General features: G+C 51.3%; 1 protein-coding gene across 5 annotated transcripts in view; it reads left to right on the top strand.

The window, feature by feature from the left end:
* The window catches only part of PHF20 (PHD finger protein 20), a 360,572-nt gene that overhangs the window by 29,271 nt on the left and 310,531 nt on the right, over positions 1 to 20,770 (top strand). Inside the window, exon 1 of one of the 5 annotated variants that reach the window (XM_063960148.1) lies at positions 16,779 to 17,158. The exons of the other annotated variants lie outside the window; for them this stretch is intronic. The gene's annotated coding sequence lies outside the window, so the exon portion shown is untranslated. Of the gene's footprint in view, positions 1 to 16,778; positions 17,159 to 20,770 lie in introns of those variants that run through there. 5 annotated transcript variants of the gene reach the window in all.

The following is a 20,770-nucleotide window of genomic DNA, read 5'->3' as shown; positions in this document are numbered from 1 at the left end:
ACCCATTCTTAAAGGTGTTGACAGATTCCGCCATTACAACTCCCTCGGGCAGGGAATTCCAAACACGTATTGTCCTTACCGTGAAAAAGCCTTTACGCCGTATTGTGCGGAATCTCCTCTCCTCTAACCTGAGCGAGTGTCCACGAGTCCTCTGTGTTGATCTAACCAAAAACAGGTCCCGCGCAAGCTCTGTGTATTGTCCCCTTATATATTTGTAGATGTTGATCATATCCCCTCTTAGTCTCCGCTTTTCCAATGTAAACATGCCTAGTCTTTCAAGCCTTTCCTTGTATTCCATCGTCTCCATGTCCTTAATTAGTTTGGTCGCCCTCCTCTGTACCTTTTCAAGCTCCAGGATATCCTTTTTGTAGTACGGTGCCCAGAACTGTACACAGTATTCAAGGTGTGGCCTCACTAGTGATTTATATAACGGGAGTATAATACTCTCGTCCCTAGCATCAATACCCCGTTTTATGCATGCTAATATCTTATTAGCCTTCTTTGCTGCAGTCCTACTTTGGGTACTACTGCTTAGCTTGCTATCTATGTGGACACCTAAGTCCTTTTCCAGTACAGAATCCCCTAATTTTACCCCATTTAGTAGGTAGGTGTAATTTTTGTTCTTGTTACCACAGTGCATTACCTTACACTTGTCTGTGTTGAAGCGCATTCTCCATTTGGCTGCCCATGCTTCTAATTTAACTAAGTCGTTCTGAAGAGACTCTGCATCCTCCTCTGTATTTATAGCCTTACACAATTTGGTATCATCTGCAAAAATTGACACCATGCTCTCTAGACCTTCTGTTAGGTCGTTAATGAAAATATTGAACAATAGCGGTCCTAATACTGAGCCTTGCGGCACACCACTTAGCACTTCAGTCCAAGTTGAAAAAGATCCATTAACCACAACGCGCTGCTTCCTATTATCTAACCAGTTTTTGACCCAAGTGTATATTGTGCTTCCTAGCCCTGATTCTTGTAGCTTGTATATAAGTCTCATGTGTGGTACAGTATCGAACGCTTTGGCAAAGTCTAAAAAGATTACATCCACGTCTTTACCCTGATCTAGGTTTGCGCTTACGGTTTCATAAAAGCCAAGTAAGTTGGTTTGACAGGATCTGTCCTTCATAAACCCATGTTGATTCCTTTTAATGACCTTATTGGTTTCAAGGAACTTCTGAATACTATCTCTTAGAATACCTTCCAATACTTTCCCCACTATAGATGTAAGACTAACTGGTCTATAATTACCTGGTTCAGCTTTACTTCCCTTTTTGAATATAGGCACTACTACCGCTATACGCCAGTCTTTGGGAACCATACCTGATATAACTGAATCCTCAAAGATCAAAGATGGCGGTTTTGCCAGTTCAGAGTGAAGCTCCATTAGAACCCTTGGATGAATACCATCGGGCCCTGGTGATTTATTAATCTTTAAATGTTTTAATCTGTCACAGACTACTTCCTCGCTTAAATAAGTACCTATCAGTGTGATATTGTCATTATTGAGATTGTGTCAGTCCCTGAATTGGGTCCTCTCTAGTGAATACTGTTGAAAAAAACTCATTTAGTGTGTCCGCTATGTCATTATCATTTTTGCTTAAGACTCCCAACTTGTCTTTCAAAGGGCCTATACTCTCCTTTTTTAATCTCTTGCTATTAATGTATTTAAAGAATTTTTTGGGATTCGCTTTGCTTTCCTTTGCTACTAGTTTTTCAGTTTCTACTTTAGCCGCTCTTATTTCCTTTTTGCAATTTTTGTTACATTCCTTATAGTGCTGAAATGTTACAGTACAGCATAGCAATATTCTTATGTTCTGAATCGTGGGACAACTTACACTAGATAGATAGATATATATATATATATATATATAAAATTTTCTTTCTTATATCATATCATAATTTTTTTTATTTTTTTTTTGGTATGGCATAGTCTTCAAGGGGATCCGGTCTGAAGATCGACACTGTCTAGGTCGACAATGTTTATACACTAGAGGTCGACAGGTCCAAAGGTCGACATGAGTTTAAAAAAAAAAACAAAAAAACTTTTCATACTTAACGATCCATGTGGACTACGGTTGGAACGTAGCATTGCGAGCCTTGCGACTGGACACTGCACTAATTGGGATTCCCAGTCACTGTACGGAGAAAGCGACGCCCAAAAAAACATGAAAACTCGCGTCGACCTTTTGACCTGTCGGCCTAGTGACTGTCTGCCTATAGTGGTCGACCTAGACACTGTCGATCTAATGATCCACACCCGTCTTCAAGAACCTTTACAAAAGTACTGATAACATTAGTGGCAGAGTTAGATAGTTTATCAAGATATTACAGTGACATTCTGTTTATAGAAAAATCAGAGCATCCTGTGTATGCCATGACAATCCAGGTGATAACCTTATTGAAGGACCATGGCTGGAGTTTGAACTGGACAAAAAAAAAATCCGCTTGTTCCCACACTAAATTTTAGTTTTTCAAATAAAGCATGGTAACTATCAGGAGATGGGTCTCAATATACAGTGCTTGGTGCATCTAGTACAGATTACGTGGGCAACAGAAAGAAGAGTGCTTCACCTCTTGGGAATGTTCTTCAGCTAGAATTGTTAACTCTGTGGGATCATAAACAGGCTTTGTGGATAAAAAATCAGCCTGTTGAGAAACGCCAAGAAGTCTCTAATGTGAAAAACCTAGATTTAAGGACACCGGGCATGTCAGTCGATTACAGTATAAGTAATACTGATGACCTACTGCAGTACTACAGACTAGGGACGTCATCTCTTCCCCTGGAATAACAACCTTGGGATTTGGTCAGAAATAGTAAAATCTCCCATACATGTACTAGAAATGAGAAGGGAAAGCAACAGTTTCAACGTTGCCTGCTAAGGAAGCAGCTGGGGTGTTTGCAGACAACTGAAGAGTGGTGGCATTTCTAAATCACCAGAGATACTAAATGCAGAGGCATTTGGAAGAAGCAAAACTAATAACTTATGGGCAGATTTAACGAGTGATATCTTGCTTTCTTTGTCATCCAAACGCTGAGATGGCTGTATTACAGTGCGGTATAGACGGGGTCCACAGAGCTGATGCACTTTTAAAAATCTATGAGTGTGTAGGCTCCTCCCCTTTATACCCCCTCCCCTAGCCCAGTTTTAGAAAAAGTGCCCTCAGAGCCAGATGCTTCTCTGGAGGGCTCCAGAGTTTTTATTTAAGTTTTACTTTATTCTTTTTTTTTTTTTTTTTTTTTTTTTATACCTGCAACAGGGAGACAGCTGGGCCCTGTCTCCCTGCTATGTTGGAGCTATCGGGGGGACCTGTTCCCACCCTGCGGGGTCGGCGCCCGGGTCCCCTACTGTCCCGGGGGAACTCCTTGGCAGCCATAGGAGGGCTAGCCACAGGAGCCCCCGCAGTCCGCCACCGCCGGCTGAAGAAGCAGCGGATAGTCGGCGAGCAGCGGTGAGACTATAGCGGGAGACTACAGCTCCCAACACACAGCGGGGCACCAGAGCAGCTCTGTGAGGGAGAGGGGTGGAGTTACTGCGTAAACCAGGTCCCTTTACAGCGGGAGCGCCATCTTACAACAGCAGTCACCACTGTATTAGGACGACCGTGAAAGACCGTTTCACTGAAGGCTGCCAGTGTTAGAGAGCCTGCAACAGTCCCCAGTAAAGGTTCTTACAGTGGGGATAGCAGAGGGAGGTTATTGGGTTGCATACAGGATTAACATACAGTGTTACGGATATAGAAATTAGTGTGCACTCTTCCCTTGTGGTCTCTCTCTTGTCCCCTTATCTCTGCAGCGAGTTTGGAACATGGCTAACAAAACAGCCTCTAGAGGCTCACAGAAATTTTCTTGCAAAAATTGTCGAAACAAATTTACTCAGACCTCATCTGAGGTCTCATTGTACTGTGAGCTGTGTTTAGGGGAGTCTACTTCGCAGTTGGCTCCTGTAGCACAGGAGACTGCCCCAGCATGGTTATCTCTTTTAACAGGGGTGATGTCGCATTTATCATCGGAACTGGCGACTGCCAGGCAGGATAGAGAATCCTTACGACAGACGCCTGAACCTGCGTGGGCTCAGACTTTGGTTAAATCTGTGGAAAGTTTAGCTTCGGCTATGGGTGCCAGCACTGGAGGAAGGAGACTTTATTCAGGAATCGGAAGAGGAGTATCCTCAGCAAGTATCCGATTCTGCGTCTCAGGGGATTGAGGCACTTATCCTAGCGGTAAGAGATGTTTTACAAATACCAGACCCTGACCCAGGTCCTACTCAACCCTCATATTTTGGGCCAAGGCAAAGATCCTCGTTTCCAGTACCATAGGAATTAGACACTTTATTTGAGGAGGCTTGCTCTCATCCGGATAAGAAGTTTCAAATTCCTAAGAGAATTTTTACCTCTTATCCGCTTTCAATGGATAACAGACAGAAGTGGGAAAATCTGTCTTCAGTGGATCCGTCGGTTTCGAGGTTATCCAAGAAGATTGTTCTTCCGGTCCCAGGGGCTACCTCCCTTAAGGAAGCATCGGACCGTAAACTGGAAAACACCTTAAAGTCAATTTACACGGTGGCAGGGGTAACCCTTCGACCGGCCATTGTTTGTTGCTGAATAAATAGGGCCTTTGAGGCCTGGGCTAAAACTAGTTTCGGGGATTCAGGAGGCCCTTCCCACAGATGGGTTAGTGGTACTAGCACAACACATACAAGAGTCAGCTGTATAGTTCTGTGAAGCATCCAGAGAAATAGGCTTGCTAAACTCTAGAATTTCAGCAATGGCGGTATTAGCTTGGAGAGCTCTCTGGCTCCGACAGTGGTTGGCTTCAGCAGCTCCTCCTCGGAGACGTCCTTACACGGGGACCTTCCTTTCGACCACCTACAAGATATAGAGGCTGCGGAAGAGGAGCCTCAATGGCTAACAGGGGAGCCAAGGGACAGGGCCGTGCCACGACCACCCCCCAGAAGGATCCAAAGCCTCCTGCAAAGCCTGCCGCATGACTGTTTACCCGCTCACCTGGGGGATCCCGGAGTGGGTGCACGTCTCAAAGTTCTGTCCTGTTTGGAAACTGACTTCTCAGGACGCCTGGGTAAGGGATCTCATTACTCAGGGGTACAAAATAGAGTTCAAGACGCAACGACCACCTTGATTTTTTACCTCAGGTTTACCAGTTTCAAAGGAAAAACAGGTAATTCTGCAAGGGGCTATTCACAGGTTACTACAAGCAGATGTAATTGTCCCGGTCCCACCTCAGCAGCAGAAGGGGTTTTACTCTAACTTATTTGTGGTCCTGAAGCCGGACAGCTCGGTCAGGTCTATTTTGAATCTGAAGTCCCTGAACCCCTATCTAAAAATGTTCAAGTCCAGATGGTATCTCTGCAGGCAGTGATTGCGGGTATGGAAAGCAAGGCGTTCTTGGTATCCCTAGATATAAAGGATGCCTACCTTCACATTCCAATTTGGACCCCACACCAAGCCTTCCTTCGGTTTGCCCTTCAATATTGTCATCATCAATTTCAGGCTCTGCCATTCGGACTGTCATCAGCCCCACGAGTGTTCACGAAGGTGATGGTGGAAATGATGAGTCAGTTGAGGACCCAAGGGGTGAGTGTGGTTCCTTATCTGGACGACCTGCGGGGGGAGACGGGCGCCTGCTCATTTCACCCAGCTGGTGAAATGAGCCACCTGCTAGATTGGCCTGCATGGCAGGCCAATTTAGCACCAGCGATAGCGATGCGCATAGCTATCGTTGTGGTGGGTACACACGGAGCGATCATGCTTAAAATCTAAGCAATCTAGTCAGATTGCTTAGATTATTGCTCCGTGAGTACCCCCCCCCCCCCCTTTACAGGCAGGTTTTAAGCTTTCAAAAGCGAGCTCCTCTTTCCCCTGGTCTCCTTATCTGTCCCTGCTTTGTCTACTTGTGCATATACTGTATCATTCCTCATATTATGTTCAACATGTTTGTTACACTTTCATTGTTATATCTTGTGTAACACATTCTTAGTTTTCCCACAATTCTTGTACTATATGTATGCTCGTTAAATGTCCTGTATTTTGCTCGTTGGTCCTCTACGCCTTTTTGTAATTAGCTCCACTTTTTCACTGTATGACAGACTTGTGGCACCATCTAAATTTGTGCTAAATTATAATTCACTGTTAATGCATTTGGATGGAATTGTGAATATGCCCTTAATCTTTCTACATGGATTTGTCTATACATTGGACGGGTGTGGTATGGAAGGTCGACCACACTTAAATCGACAGTAACTAGGTCGTTGGGTCAAAAGGTCGACATGAGGTTTTGTTTTTTTGTGTCGCTTTCTCCATACAGTGACCGGGAACCCCAATTAGTGCACTGTGTCCCCTCGCTGCTACGGGCAAGGTGTCCCGCTCCGCTATCACTGTGATGGGCACAGGTTACTATTCCCAATCATAGTCCAAGTGGATCGTTAAGTATGAAGAAATTAAAAAATAAAAAAAAAGTAAAAAATTGTGAAAAACTTGTGTTAACCTTTTGACCTGACATATTAGGAGTACCTGGGGGAAAAAATCCATTCTGTGAAACCTGAATCTGTTCGCATCCTCGAAAAGCTGGAGCTTATCCGGAAACTTTGTTTCACCTGCCTGCGTTAAGTGACCACATGTAATTGGATACCGGCCTATAAAACTTTAACTATAGACCCATTTGGGAACAAATGCTGATATTATGTGGATAGATGGTTAGAAAATGTATTTCTGGAAAAGTGTGTGCATGCAGTGACCACTAACAAGACTATGACCATTATAGAATAAAAAATGAGCGCTAAAATATTTAGTTATAAATGGCCTCTGTAAGGAGGAAAAAAAAAAATTCCCGGAAGATTGGCAAGACAAGGTAAGGATAGATAACATTGCATACTGTTTCATTGCCGAGTGTCCTGTTCATATACCAGACTCCAGTGACTCCACCAATTCTTCCTTAAAGGATGTGTAAACATATTTTTTGGTGGGGGGGGAATCCAAATCTTATTGCACCCCTGATCTCCCGTCTAAAGTGATGGGAGATCGTGCCCATTACACTTGGGTTTAGGTGCGCAAAGCACTAAAACCTGACTAAAGTAATGGACCTGAGCGTTAAAATACCCGTTTGGGTGCCCAAACAGGCTTCTTCATGTGCATTTCAGTTTGCTACACACAGGGGTAGTGAGCCAAAATGAATTTATCGGGCGGGCAACATTAGAATACTGCCGGCGGGCAGAAGGGTGGTGGGGGAGTTTGAACCCGGCCCTATGTATATTAACCTAAAAAAAACAACCTTTTATCCTTACAGGTGTCATTTATAATTTGATATTTTATTGCTCATGTATTCTATATTGATCTGCTTTACATCTACTAGCGGTGTTAATCATCTAGTACCTTATTCAGCAAGGATTGCAGTTTCTGTTAAAAAGTAGTTGCTGTGATCAAATAGTTGCCATCCAGAAAGAGAAAAAACGTCAATTGCAGAAATTGCGAATGCAACGCAATATGTGGGCTGATCGCAAAACCATACGCAATTACCGGACCATCGAAGATTTTTCCTATCTGCGCTAGGCAAGGTCATCTACAATTCTTGTGACAAAAGGCTGGGAGTGGTCATCACTGACGTCAGAGAACCTCCTTAAAAACACCTGGGCACACCTGCGTTTTTCCACACACACCTAGAAAACGGCAAATTTCTGCCCAGAAACGCTGGCTTTGCAATGCAGACTCTGTTTGACAGGATCACAATGTGTACACATTATCTGTTGCTATTGCGTATGTGCAATGCAAACGCGCATGCACAATCATTTGATAATCGGCCAGATTGTGATTTGCAAATTTTGAAATCCTTATTGAATAAGGTCCCTAATCCAGGAATGTGCTCCCCAGGTACACCGTATATTCCACCCTGTATGTGCAGTAGGGTATGCTAGGTGTAAGTGTGAGCGGCTAACAAGGATGTACCGCCTGCTGCTGTGCAGGTGTCGTCACTCCACCCACCTGTGCAACGCCGCCGCAGACGATTTCCAGGCACGCCAGAGACTTCACTCTCGAGACCACTCCTCAGGGCGGACACCACCTCACCGCGGACGACAGGGGTCTGGAAAGAGAGGAATATGTCGGTTGAGACGTACGCCCGACCTCCGCCTGGAGTACGGGACACGTCAGGGGTAGCCGCGACCTTAACCGGCTGGGCGGAAGGTCATCACTGGCCAATAGGCCTCAGCTACCCAATTCTCACACACTCGCACTCTCGCACGTTGTGTGGTGAGAGGGGAGTCCTCGCGTCCGCGAGCAAACCCTCCGGACCGGTATACAGGGGGGATGACCGACAGACAGACACAGGGTGATACTCACTTCCAACTTGCGGGTCACCTTGATTGTCGCACCTCTCCACTCCTGTTGGGACAAGAACAACCTCCCTACCTGCAGGCTACTCTACGGCTAACAACGATACAGCCAACTACGCCTGCCTAACAAACTAACTCAAACAACTGGAGGCTACTGGTTCTGCCCCAATCAACGGAGACTGTACTAATTAACACGTGCACTACCCGGCAAGTCAGTGGAACACTTCCCCGGCCCAACAGTATACCCCGATTTACTAGTCCTACCTTCCGGATGTTGGACACCAGCCGGTGCCTTCGGTTCACAAGGGAGGGCGGGGGTCTGGAACAGACTGGCCCACTTCCGATGACCGGGGGATGGCGACGTGTGGGACGGGAACGTTACTCCACACTTCCAATCCCCTGGGTCATACACTGCGTGGGGCCGGTCGGCTTCAAACAGCAACCTCCGACCCCTCGAGAGCTGCTGCACAGCCCACTTCCAGCCGGAAGGGCGCAGGCAGGAGCCTGAAGGAGGGGCACAGGCCTGGGGTGAGGGCACGGGCCTGGAGTGAGGGCACAGGCCTGGGGCCTGGAGTGAGGGCACAGGCCTGGGGCCTGGAGTGAGGGCACAGGCCTGGGGCCTGGAGTGAGGGCACAGGCCTGGGGCCTGGAGTGAGGGCACAGGCCTGGGGCCTGGAGTGAGGGCACAGGCTTGAGGCCTGGAGGGAGGGCACAGGCCTGGGGCCTGGAGTGGGCACAGGCCGGAGGCCTGCCTAACGTGCACACAGGCCGACAGGGCCTGACTCTGCCCGCAGGCCTAGTGCCTGTCCCTGGTGCTTTAGGGAGGATTATATATAGGTAGAGGTGGCCCAGGGCCGCCTACCTGTCGCGGAGGGAGAGGCTGCAGCGGGGAGCTTCGTTAGCTCTTTTGCTCTCCACACGCTGCAGCACTCTCCGCCGGACATCCGCCGCTGGTCGCCGTCTTCCGTCTTCCTGGGTGCCTCCGCCGACGTCTTCCTCCGCACCGCCGACGTCTTCTTCCGCACCGCCGATGTCTTCTTCTCCGCCGACGTCTTCTTCCGCAGGAGCTCTTCTTCCTCTTCTGTCCTCGTCCGCCGTCCGACTGACTGGTCCCGCTCCGCAGCGCCTCTTATATGGCGCCGGGAGCGGGCGGAGCTATGACGCGGCGAGCCCCGATTGGCTCGCCGCGGCGAGCTCTGATTGGCGGCCGAGGCGCGAGCCCTGATTGGCTCGCGCTTGGCGCGCCGTTTGAAATACGCCGCTGGGATTGGAGGGGCTTGAATCCTTTCGGATGCAAGCCCCTCCAGACTGGAAACCGCCCGCCGCTCCTCCGCCCGCCGCTCTGCCGCCCGTCGCTCCGTGGAGGGGAAAGTGGTAATCCCCTTCACATTTCCCCCCCCTTTGTCCTTTGTGGTCTCCACAAAGCAAGAATCCGACCACACAAAGTTCGGATCCGCGTAGCGAGGGCCCGGAACGCCCCTATTTGAGCGCAGAGAGCGCCTTGGCAGGGGAGAGGCCACTACTTCGGCTGGGGGTTGAGGTTCCGATGCCTCCTCCGGATGATTCTCCTCCACCGGCAACCACCATTCCTCGTCTGACAGAGGGGTCAGAGCGTCCTCTATAGGGGCCCCTAACCCGTCCTCCGCTGCCGGGGACTCAGCCCCGCTCGCCGGATCCGGGAACGGACAAGGTCGCAGTTTACTACGATGTAACGTGCGCAGGCGTCTCGTCCCATCGGTAGACTCCACTTGATACACTGGTCCCCCCGGGTCCAAGCGACGGCGAACAAGGTATGGGGTTACTTCCCACCGTTCGGACAATTTCCCCCCTGGGCGAACCTTTCGCACCAACACTCGCTGGCCCACGGCCAACGATCCAGGCTCGTGGGACCTCACAGGTGGATGCTGGTGGTCGGCGATCAGCCTCCCAGCCAACTCGTGCGCCGCCTTCAGACGTAGGCGATGGTCCTCGACCCATTCGGCAGGGGCGAGGGGCGTTACCTCCTCAGTCCCGGACAGTTGTAAGTCGTGTGCCTCCCGTCCGGGTCGGCCGAACAACAAGAAAAAAGGTGAAAATCCCGTGGTGTGGTGAACTCTGTTGTTGTAAGTCCAGACCAGCTCCTGAACACGTTCGGGCCATCGCTGCTTCTCGGCACGCTCCAACACGCGGAGCATCTGCAGCAGAGTCCGGTTGAACCTCTCGCAGGCGCCATTCCCCTGCGGATGGTAAGGTGTCGTGCGGGACTTTTGAACGCCATAAAGCTGGCAGAGGCGCTCCATCAGCTGCCCCTGGAAACAGGCACCCTGGTCCGAATGGATCCGCTCAGGACAACCGTACTGCCGAATGAAATGTTCGACGATCGCTCGTGTTGCCGACTCTGCGGTCTGGTTTCGGGTGGGAACCACTACCGTGAATTTAGTGAAGTGGTCAGTCATTACCAAGGCATACTGGTGCCCACTTACAGATTCCCCGACCAACACGTAGTCGATCATCAGCATCTCCAGTGGCCGACTGGTCCGGATCGTCTGGATGGGCACGTGTTGTTCCGGTGGTTTAACTACCGCACACCGCCTGCACTCACGACACACCTGGTCCACGACCGCTTGCAGCCGGGGGGCGAAATATTGGCGTCTCAACCAATGGTATGTCTTATAGGGTCCCAAATGGGCCCCTTGCTCGTGCGCCTCTTCCACCAGCGACCGCACCCGGGCTTCTGGCACGACCATCTGCTCCACAGTACGCATTTCCTGTTCCAAGTAGCAGCGTCTCCGCAAGGTACCAGCGCAGACCCGCAAATGGTCCCAACGACGTACCACCTTCCTACAGAACCCGGTCAGTCCATCCTGCTCTTGGCGGGATGGCACATGACCCCTCTGTACCCACTGTCGAACGAGGTCCAAATCCTCATCAGCCTGCTGTTCCTGTGCCCAGTCCATCTCCGTGTACCTAAGCAAGGCAGTCTGGGCGTTTTGTCGGTACAACTCTCCGGCCGTGGCCTGCCGCACACGAGTGAGATCCGGCATTTCTTCGCCGCAGTCCTCTTCTTCCCCACCAGGTTCGGGGGTTTCCACCGGAAAACGAGACAGGGCATCTGCGTTGGCATTACTCTTCCCCGGTCGATAGCGGATTTTGTAGGAGAACTTGGCCAACCTGGCCACCCATCGTTGCTCCAAGGCACCCAACTTGGCGGTCTCCAGGTACGCCAAGGGGTTGTTATCCGTGAAAATATCCACGTGGGTGGCGGTCAAGTACTCCGCAAACTTCTCGGTCACGGCCCACACCACTGCCAGTAGCTCCAACTTGAAGGAACTGTAGTTGTCTGGGTTCCTTTCGGTCTCTCGCAGGCTACGACTGCCGTAAGCAATCACCCGCTCCTGCCCATCCTGGACCTGAGCCAAGACCGCGCCCAATCCCTGTAGACTCCCATCCGTGTATAGGACGAAGGGCTTCTCGAAGTCTGCGTACCCCAACACTGGAGCTTCCGTGAGACTTCCTTTCAGTTGGTCAAAGGCCAGGTTCTGCGCTTCTCCCCAAGTCTCCAGGGCAGCTTTCTTAGTGGTCGCAATCCCCCTAAGCAAGGCATGTAGGGGTTCCGCGATCCGGGCGAAATCCTTGATGAAGCGCCGGTAGTACCCCACCAAGCCCAGAAATGCCCGCAATTCCGTGACGGTGGTGGGCACCTTCCATTCCTGGACGGCCGCCACTTTGCTGGGGGTTGGGTACACCCCATCACGTGACACTACATGCCCGAGGTACTCCAAGCTGGATTTCAACAGGTGGCACTTCCGGGGCTTGAGCTTCAGGCCGTATGCTTCCAACCGCTGAAGAACCAGGTCGAGTCGAGCAAAGTGTTCCTCCAAGGTCGGGGCGAACACAATGATGTCGTCCAAGTAAATCAGCAAGGCTTCAAAGTTCAAGTCTCCCAAGCACCGTTCCATCATCCGCTGGAATGTGGCGGGTGCATTGTTTAACCCAAACGGCATGCGGCAGAATTCGAACAACCCCATGGGAGTGACGAATGCGGTCTTCTCCCTATCCTGGGGGGCCACCGGCACTTGCCAGTATCCACTGGCCAGGTCCAGGGTCGAAAAAAACTTTGCATTGCCCAGTGCAGCTAGGGACTCCTCGATCCTAGGGAGAGGGTAAGCGTCCCGGACGGTGCAACTGTTCAGCTTCCGGTAGTCCACACAGAACCGGATAGTCCCGTCCTTCTTCCGGACTAAGACTATGGGTGCAGCCCAGGGACTTTTGCTCTCCTGGATCACGTGGTTGTCCAGCATCTGACGCAACATGCTCTTTACTTCCTGGTACAACCGGGGCGGTATCGGCCGATACCGCTCCCGAACCGGGGGGGCGTCTCCGGTGCGGATCTCATGCTGCAGGTCCTCCGTATACCCAAAATCTTCCTCATGCCGGGAGAACACCTTCTGACGGTACCAGAGCATCTGGTCCAGCTTGGCTACGTCCCCGGCCGCGCACTCTTCCAGCGACACGTCCATCTGTGTACGGATCATGGTACCGTTCCACTCGGGGCAGGGCCCCTCCTGCTCCTCCACTTGAACGGATAACGCCCATGCCTCGGAAGCCTCTGGCCGTAGGGACAGTTTACGCATACCCTGAACGCTATTCTCGTGAATCGCCACCACCTGAGCGATAACTGTCCCAGCCGGGACTCGGCAAAGCTGGTCGGTAAGATTGCAAAAGCGGACGGAGACCTTTCCACCGGTCACCACCGACACGGTCCGTGCCACCATCACTCCAGACCCTACCCTCAGCACATCAGTGGGCTCGACCATCACCTCCATGCCATTTAGGCGCTGATGGGTCCGCACTTCCAGAGGGATCAGGACTTCCTGGCGAGGTGGCAACTCCAGGCGCTGGTGGTGACCGACCTTCAAAAGGCCCAGGTGCTCTTCGATTGTCCCTAGGGCCCTGGTTCCCCGTCGTCCCACTTGTTGGAGTGCCTGCTGGACGGGGCGCTGGACTCCCAGGTTCCTCCAATATTGTGGCCCATTTTCCTGGAACAAGAGCTGGTCGAGATGTCGGAGTACATTCATCCCGAGGATCACTGGGCCATGGCTCAGTCCCGGGCTGTTGACTACCAGCAGCCCCTTCCTACCCAGCTCTCGGCCACAAACTACCATCTCCATCCACACCACCCCCACCACGGGAATGGGTAGGTTATTAGCCGCCGTGAGGGTAATGAAGCTCTCGGACACCTCACTTTTAAGATGGGCGTAATGTTCAAGAAAACAGGCCTCAGAAATGGTGGATACCTGAGAGCCGGTATCCAACAAGCAGGACTGATCTTTCCCGCCGAGGCGGCTGACTACCACGGGACACTCTCCTACCAATTCAGCCTGTTCGTTAATGGCTGATCTCTCCCCATCGCTCCCCCCCACGGGTGGTCCCGTTACCGCGAGGGAGGTCAGTTTAACTGTGCCTCCGGGATTGCTTCGGTACAGGTCCGCGCAATATGCCCATACCGATGGCATCGGTAACAACGAGGGCCCCGGCCCTCTCCCGGACGGCCGTCCGGTTCCGCGCCTCGCCCACGGGGCCGCCTGGTGTCCCGCTCACGGGACTCCGTGCCCCGCTGGTCACGCCGGTACACTTCCTCCCTCAGCTGGGAGACCTCTTCCCTCATTTCTTTAGTCACCCGAAGGAAGGCCTCTTTCAGGTCTTGCACGCAGGTCTCTAAGGGATTGGTCTCCCGGCTAGCCACGGGCGCGGAGATCGGCTGTACCCACTGGGGAAAAACGGCGTGTGGCCCGTAATTGGCATTGCGGTCCCTGGCTACGGCGTCGATCTCCACCTGATGGAAGGTCAGGGTGTCATCCTGGGATATCTTATCCAGCATCACCTGCCTCAGGGGCACGTTCCGGAGTCCCATGGCGAACTGGTCCCGCAATATTTGGCTGGTGTTGGTGAGCGCCCCAAACCCATCGGGGTCTTTCCGACGCACTTCTCCCATCATCTCTTGGAGCGCGTTTGCATACTGGGGGATGGACTCATCCTCCCTCTGGAACCGGCCAAACAGACGCTGCCGGAGGGTCCCCGCCGAGGAGGTGTCGCCATAAATATCCCCCAGGATATTATAGATCTCCTCCAGCTCCTCGCGTTCATCGTCGGGCCGCAAGAGAATCGTCCGACGAGCCTCGCCTTCCAGAGAATTCAGGGCGAGGGGCACCTGCAGGTCGTCGGGCACCCGATAGATGAGGAATGTCGCCTCTAGTCGGGCCTTCCAGTCCTCTAAGGTCATATTGCGACCGTCGTAACGGGGTAGGTGGGCGAGGGCTGGTCCGACGTTGAGTCGACGCGATGACCTCCGTCGCTCGTCGTCCGTTCCCCTCGCCACCACATCAGTGGAGCTGGCAGTCGAGCCTCTCCGAGTGCGTGGTTTCGGCGCATCTGTCCACGGCTTCTCGGCCGTGGGTAGTGACCGATCTTCGTCCATCCTGCCGACTACGCCAAGTGTGAGCGGCTAACAAGGATGTACCGCCTGCTGCTGTGCAGGTGTCGTCACTCCACCCACCTGTGCAACGCCGCCGCAGACGATTTCCAGGCACGCCAGAGACTTCACTCTCGAGACCACTCCTCAGGGCGGACACCACCTCACCGCGGACGACAGGGGTCTGGAAAGAGAGGAATATGTCGGTTGAGACGTACGCCCGACCTCCGCCTGGAGTACGGGACACGTCAGGGGTAGCCGCGACCTTAACCGGCTGGGCGGAAGGTCATCACTGGCCAATAGGCCTCAGCTACCCAATTCTCACACACTCGCACTCTCGCACGTTGTGTGGTGAGAGGGGGGTCCTCGCGTCCGCGAGCAAACCCTCCGGACCGGTATACAGGGGGGGATGACCGACAGACAGACACAGGGTGATACTCACTTCCAACTTGCGGGTCACCTTGATTGTCGCACCTCTCCACTCCTGTTGGGACAAGAACAACCTCCCTACCTGCAGGCTACTCTACGGCTAACAACGATACAGCCAACTACGCCTGCCTAACAAACTAACTCAAACAACTGGAGGCTACTGGTTCTGCCCCAATCAACGGAGACTGTACTAATTAACACGTGCACTACCCGGCAAGTCAGTGGAACACTTCCCCGGCCCAACAGTATACCCCGATTTACTAGTCCTACCTTCCGGATGTTGGACACCAGCCGGTGCCTTCGGTTCACAAGGGAGGGCGGGGGTCTGGAACAGACTGGCCCACTTCCGATGACCGGGGGATGGCGACGTGTGGGACGGGAACGTTACTCCACACTTCCAATCCCCTGGGTCATACACTGCGTGGGGCCGGTCGGCTTCAAACAGCAACCTCCGACCCCTCGAGAGCTGCTGCACAGGCCACTTCCAGCCGGAAGGGCGCAGGCAGGAGCCTGAAGGAGGGGCACAGGCCTGGGGTGAGGGCACGGGCCTGGGGCCTGGAGTGAGGGCACGGGCCTGGGGCCTGGAGTGAGGGCACGGGCCTGGGGCCTGGAGTGAGGGCACAGGCCTGGGGCCTGGAGTGAGGGCACAGGCCTGGGGCCTGGAGTGAGGGCACAGGCTTAGGGCCTGGAGTGAGGGCACAGGCTTGGGGCCTGGAGGGAGGGCACAGGCCTGGGGCCTGGAGTGGGCACAGGCCGGAGGCCTGCCTAACGTGCACACAGGCCGACAGGGCCTGACTCTGCCCGCAGGCCTAGTGCCTGTCCCTGGTGCTTTAGGGAGGATTATATATAGGTAGAGGTGGCCCAGGGCCGCCTACCTGTCGCGGAGGGAGAGGCTGCAGCGGGGAGCTTCGTTAGCTCTTTTGCTCTCCACACGCTGCAGCACTCTCCGCCGGACATCCGCCGCTGGTCGCCGTCTTCCGTCTTCCTGGGTGCCTCCGCCGACGTCTTCCTCCGCACCGCCGACGTCTTCTTCCGCACCGCCGATGTCTTCTTCTCCGCCGACGTCTTCTTCCGCAGGAGCTCTTCTTCCTCTTCTGTCCTCGTCCGCCGTCCGACTGACTGGTCCCGCTCCGCAGCGCCTCTTATATGGCGCCGGGAGCGGGCGGAGCTATGACGCGGCGAGCCCCGATTGGCTCGCCGCGGCGAGCTCTGATTGGCGGCCGAGGCGCGAGCCCTGATTGGCTCGCGCTTGGCGCGCCGTTTGAAATACGCCGCTGGGATTGGAGGGGCTTGAATCCTTTCGGATGCAAGCCCCTCCAGACTGGAAACCGCCCGCCGCTCCTCCGCCCGTCGCTCCGTGGAGGGGAAAGTGGTAATCCCCTTCACATAAGCAGCACTGGCCGCATCTTCTGGTATCTGCCCCCTTCCGTGCGCCCGAGCTGTCATGTCACCAGCAGGAGGCGGTGCTGCTGCGGCCGCTGATCACGCTGACGGTGGCGGGCAGAGCCAAGCAATGTGATTACGCTTCCTTCTCGTATAAGTTCCGTATAGCGCAGCAGCAGATGGTGGCGCTTTGTTAGCGCAGCTGGGCCAAGGAATCTGTCCAGCTGCTCCTGCGAATCTTCCCGTTATGTGATGGCATCTGCGGTACTTTCCCCGCCGCTGCCAGGGTGAGGGCGCAGTTCGGTTGAGTACGATGACGCCCGGGCTGTGCTGCCAGCAGTAGCACGCCTCCCGGCTCCACGTGGGTCGCAGTGCAGCGGCCGCTGCTGGGAGAGTGCGCACGGCGCTGGCTGGGGAGGAAGCGGGAAGGAAGCCAGACCCTGCTGCTGCTCTGACGTGATCGGGTGTTTGACGGAGAGCACGGGAAGCGCCCAGGCTGCGCGGCGTCTGCCTGTCCTGCTGCCGACCGGCCGGCTCAGCCGTATGTGAGGTACTGTACCGGAGTGGCTCCCTGTTCCTGTCCTCACCCATAATACATACAGCTGCTGTCCTGCTGAAACCCCGCATTGCACTCCCCGGCATCGCGTGTTAGCAGTGAGGCGGCATCGGGCAGCGTCCTGCGGCTGCTTACACGCGCGGGTAATGAGCTGCGGGCGGAATGATCGCTGTAGTTTCCTTGGGCAGAGCTTTTATTATTGTGCTGCACTGAGAGAGTGGTACTGCGGGGTATTGCACATGCATAGCAACCTTGCAGCGCTTATTGCAGTGTGAGGTTTGGAGTGCACTGCTCCTTCGTGACCATCTCCAGAAGGCGCTCTGTTTAGCAAGTCAGTGGGGTCACATGTAAGATGGGCATGATGTTTTACTTCGAATACTAAAATGGGTAGATAGTATCCCTATAACTTACGAAGAAGCACATTATTCTTATGGATCATATTTTTGTGTATTTTATTTTATAATGTGGCTATATAAACTACTGAAGTTTCCCCTATTCTGTCGTTCCAATCTTGGTTTTATGGATAATACTCTACATGCTTGAGCACAGGTGACTTTATTAGTAGTTGAGTTAATTTATTTTACCAGGACTCAAGCAGGGAAATTCTTAACGTGGACTGTAATGGCTCTATTGTATTATATTCATATTGCTGTCACAATATATTTAAGGGCGCATTAGGCAATCAGTTAAAGCTCTGTTGTCCTCTCTGTAAGGGTGGGAAGAGAACCAGGTTAAGAAAAATAAAATAAAAAAATATTAAAAAAATAAACAAAACCCAAAAAGCTGTTTTTAGGTTTAAACAAATGTTTGTTTAGCCAAATTGACAATTTTTCCCTTCAAAACCGTTGTATAATTTTAACTTTTTTAATTGGTTTGTGTTTTTAAATTGTGTTTAATATAGTTTAAAAGTGGTGTGTATATGTAGTAAACTGGACATTACATTATTTTATTTTTTTGTGTGACCCAGGCATATGTAAAAGAAGAAAACTTTGTGTAGTTACAATAATGGTACAAATACTGGGTAAATACTCAGTCATTCATTTCAGAAGGTATATCTTTATTTTTGAAGCAACAGTGGGGTCGATTCAATTCGGCAACAGTTGAATAGCGCCGGGAGTTTGCTCCCGGCGCTATTCAATACAGCGATGACTGACCCTCAATTGTCAGGAATTCTTCTCTCATCCCCGGGGGATGAGAAGAAACCCGACAAAAGTGCGGCCGGCGTGAGGCTGATTCTGTCGGGAATCAGCATCGCCGCGGGTAGTTAAGTCTGAGAATGCTCGTTCTCCCGACAAAACTACCTGTTAAGTCAGCGAGAACGGGCCATCTCCGACTTAACTGGAGCTGAATTGAATAGCGTCTGGAGCAAACTCCCGGCGCTATTCAACTGTTGCCGAATTGAATCGACCCCAATGTATTTGTTTTCAAATGGCCTTTCCCAACTGTGTATATAATGTTTTATTAAATGTAATTGTGGGTAGCACAGTGACATGCATTGCTTATGTATGTGTAACTCACTCCTGGTGACCGGGATGCTGTCAACTACTAGTTACGGGTATAGTATAAAATACAGCTGGCTGGGATGCTGGTCACAGAATACAGACTGTGGCATCCCGGTCAGTAGTATGCTGGCAGCGGGGCGAGCGCTAGGAAACCCCTTGTTGGGCTTGCTGCGCTCCCACAAGTTATATTCTCCCTCTGTGGGTGTCCTGGACACCCACAGAGGGAAAATAGCCTGTGTTGCCGGTGTTCCGGCGCTCGCATCGTACTGCTTGGCGGGATTTCGACGTAGGCATTGTGATTTTTGTGATCCCCAGCGGTGGTATCTTAATTGCTTCCCCTAGGTACTGTGCCTCAACTCAAGCTGTTTCAATATGATACGGTAGACTAGCTTGTGATATGCTAGTGCATGGAAGGACAATGATACACTGGTCCTGTATTTCTATCAATTTAATACAGGTTGAGTATCCCATTTCCAAATATTCTGAAATAATAAATTGAGTGAAACTGAGATAGTGAAACATATGTTTTCTGATGGCTCAATGTACACAAACTTAATTTAATACAGTTAGAAAAAATGTTGTATTAACCTTCAGGCTGTGTGTGTAAGGTGTATATGAAACATAAATTAATTGTATGTACACAAGCTTTGTTTAATGCACAAATTTCTTAAAAATGTTGGCTAAAATGACCTTTAGGCTGTGTGTATATGAAACGTAAATGCATTATTTGCTTAGACTTGGTTCCCATCGCCATGATATCTCATTATGGTATGCAATTGTTCCAAAATACGGAACATTCAATATCCAAAATAATTATGGGCCCAAGCATTTTGGGTATGGTATACTCCACCTGTATACTTTCCCCCCCCCCCGAAATTTATTTACAGTGGGGCAAAAAAGTATTTGGACAGCCACCGATTGTGTAAGTTGACCCACTTAAAAAGATGAGAGGGGTCTGTAATTTCCAAAATGTGGAACAATTGTATATCGCCCCATGATCTACCGTCACTTTAGACTGGAGATCGGGCGCGATATAACAAATGAATATCGCCCGTGTAGTGTCTTTAGGACTTGTATAAATGTAGTAAATCCCACAGTCTGGTGGGATGTACCTTTTTAAATTAAGATAAGGCTATTGCATAACTAATGGTATCATTCCCGTAGGGAGAGTGTTCCATATATGCAAATTGTTGGCAACTGTATAGAAGAGGATTTCTATGCAAATAAAGTGGTATTATATATCCATCAAGTGGTTTCGTTCCTTTTCCTGCTTACACTAGGAGTTATTCCATTAAATATATAGGGGGGAATTCAATTGTTTGAAAAGTCGGTTAAAGGTGTCTGTTTTTTTTTTTTTTGTCTCCCAGTCTTAGATAGGAAAAACACACCCAAATGACTTCTCTATAGTACTGCTCCAGGCGAATAGTATAAACTTAAGATAGATATATAGATACAGATTAACAATGTGGCTGATGGAGCTGCAGCTTCAGGTCCACACCCCGAAATAGGCTCACTGCATCTGCAGCGACACACCCTCCAACAATTTACACATAAAAATCGCTACAAATGCAAACTTTTCCTATATTTTCAATGTAAGTTTGGAGAGCCAAAAATCGGTACTGACCATCATAACAAAAAAAAAAAGAAGGTCCCGTACCTGCTAAAAAGGTACAGCTGGAGAGTATGCCACTGCATCTGCAGTAAGTCTCTGCTCTGTAGATAGGGAAAACAAAATCCTTTTACTGCAGCGTCCGATGGGGTCATTCTGAGTTGATTGCACGTATCAACTTTTTGCTGCCCGTGCGATCAACTAGACTCCACCTATGGGGAAGGGTTTTTTTGCATAGCAAGGCTGCGAACCCTTGTGCAACCGAGCTATGCAAAAACATTATGTGCAGTTTGAGTAGCTCTGGAGTTACTTACCCGCTATGTCTTCAGCCGGTCAGGTCCCAGAATTGACGTCAGACGGCTGCTTTGCAAACGCCTGGACACGCCTGTGTTCGCCGCACCACTCCCGGGGGGTCAACTGACCGTTTTCTGGAACGCCTTCCTCCTGTCAATCTTCTAGCGATCGCTTTCTTCATTCTTCTTGTCGTTGCCCAGT

This window comes from Pseudophryne corroboree, chromosome 3 (genome assembly GCF_028390025.1).
Source record: "Pseudophryne corroboree isolate aPseCor3 chromosome 3, aPseCor3.hap2, whole genome shotgun sequence".
Classification (NCBI taxonomy): Eukaryota; Metazoa; Chordata; class Amphibia; order Anura; family Myobatrachidae; genus Pseudophryne; species Pseudophryne corroboree.
This window is presented reverse-complemented; position numbering and strand designations above follow the sequence as displayed.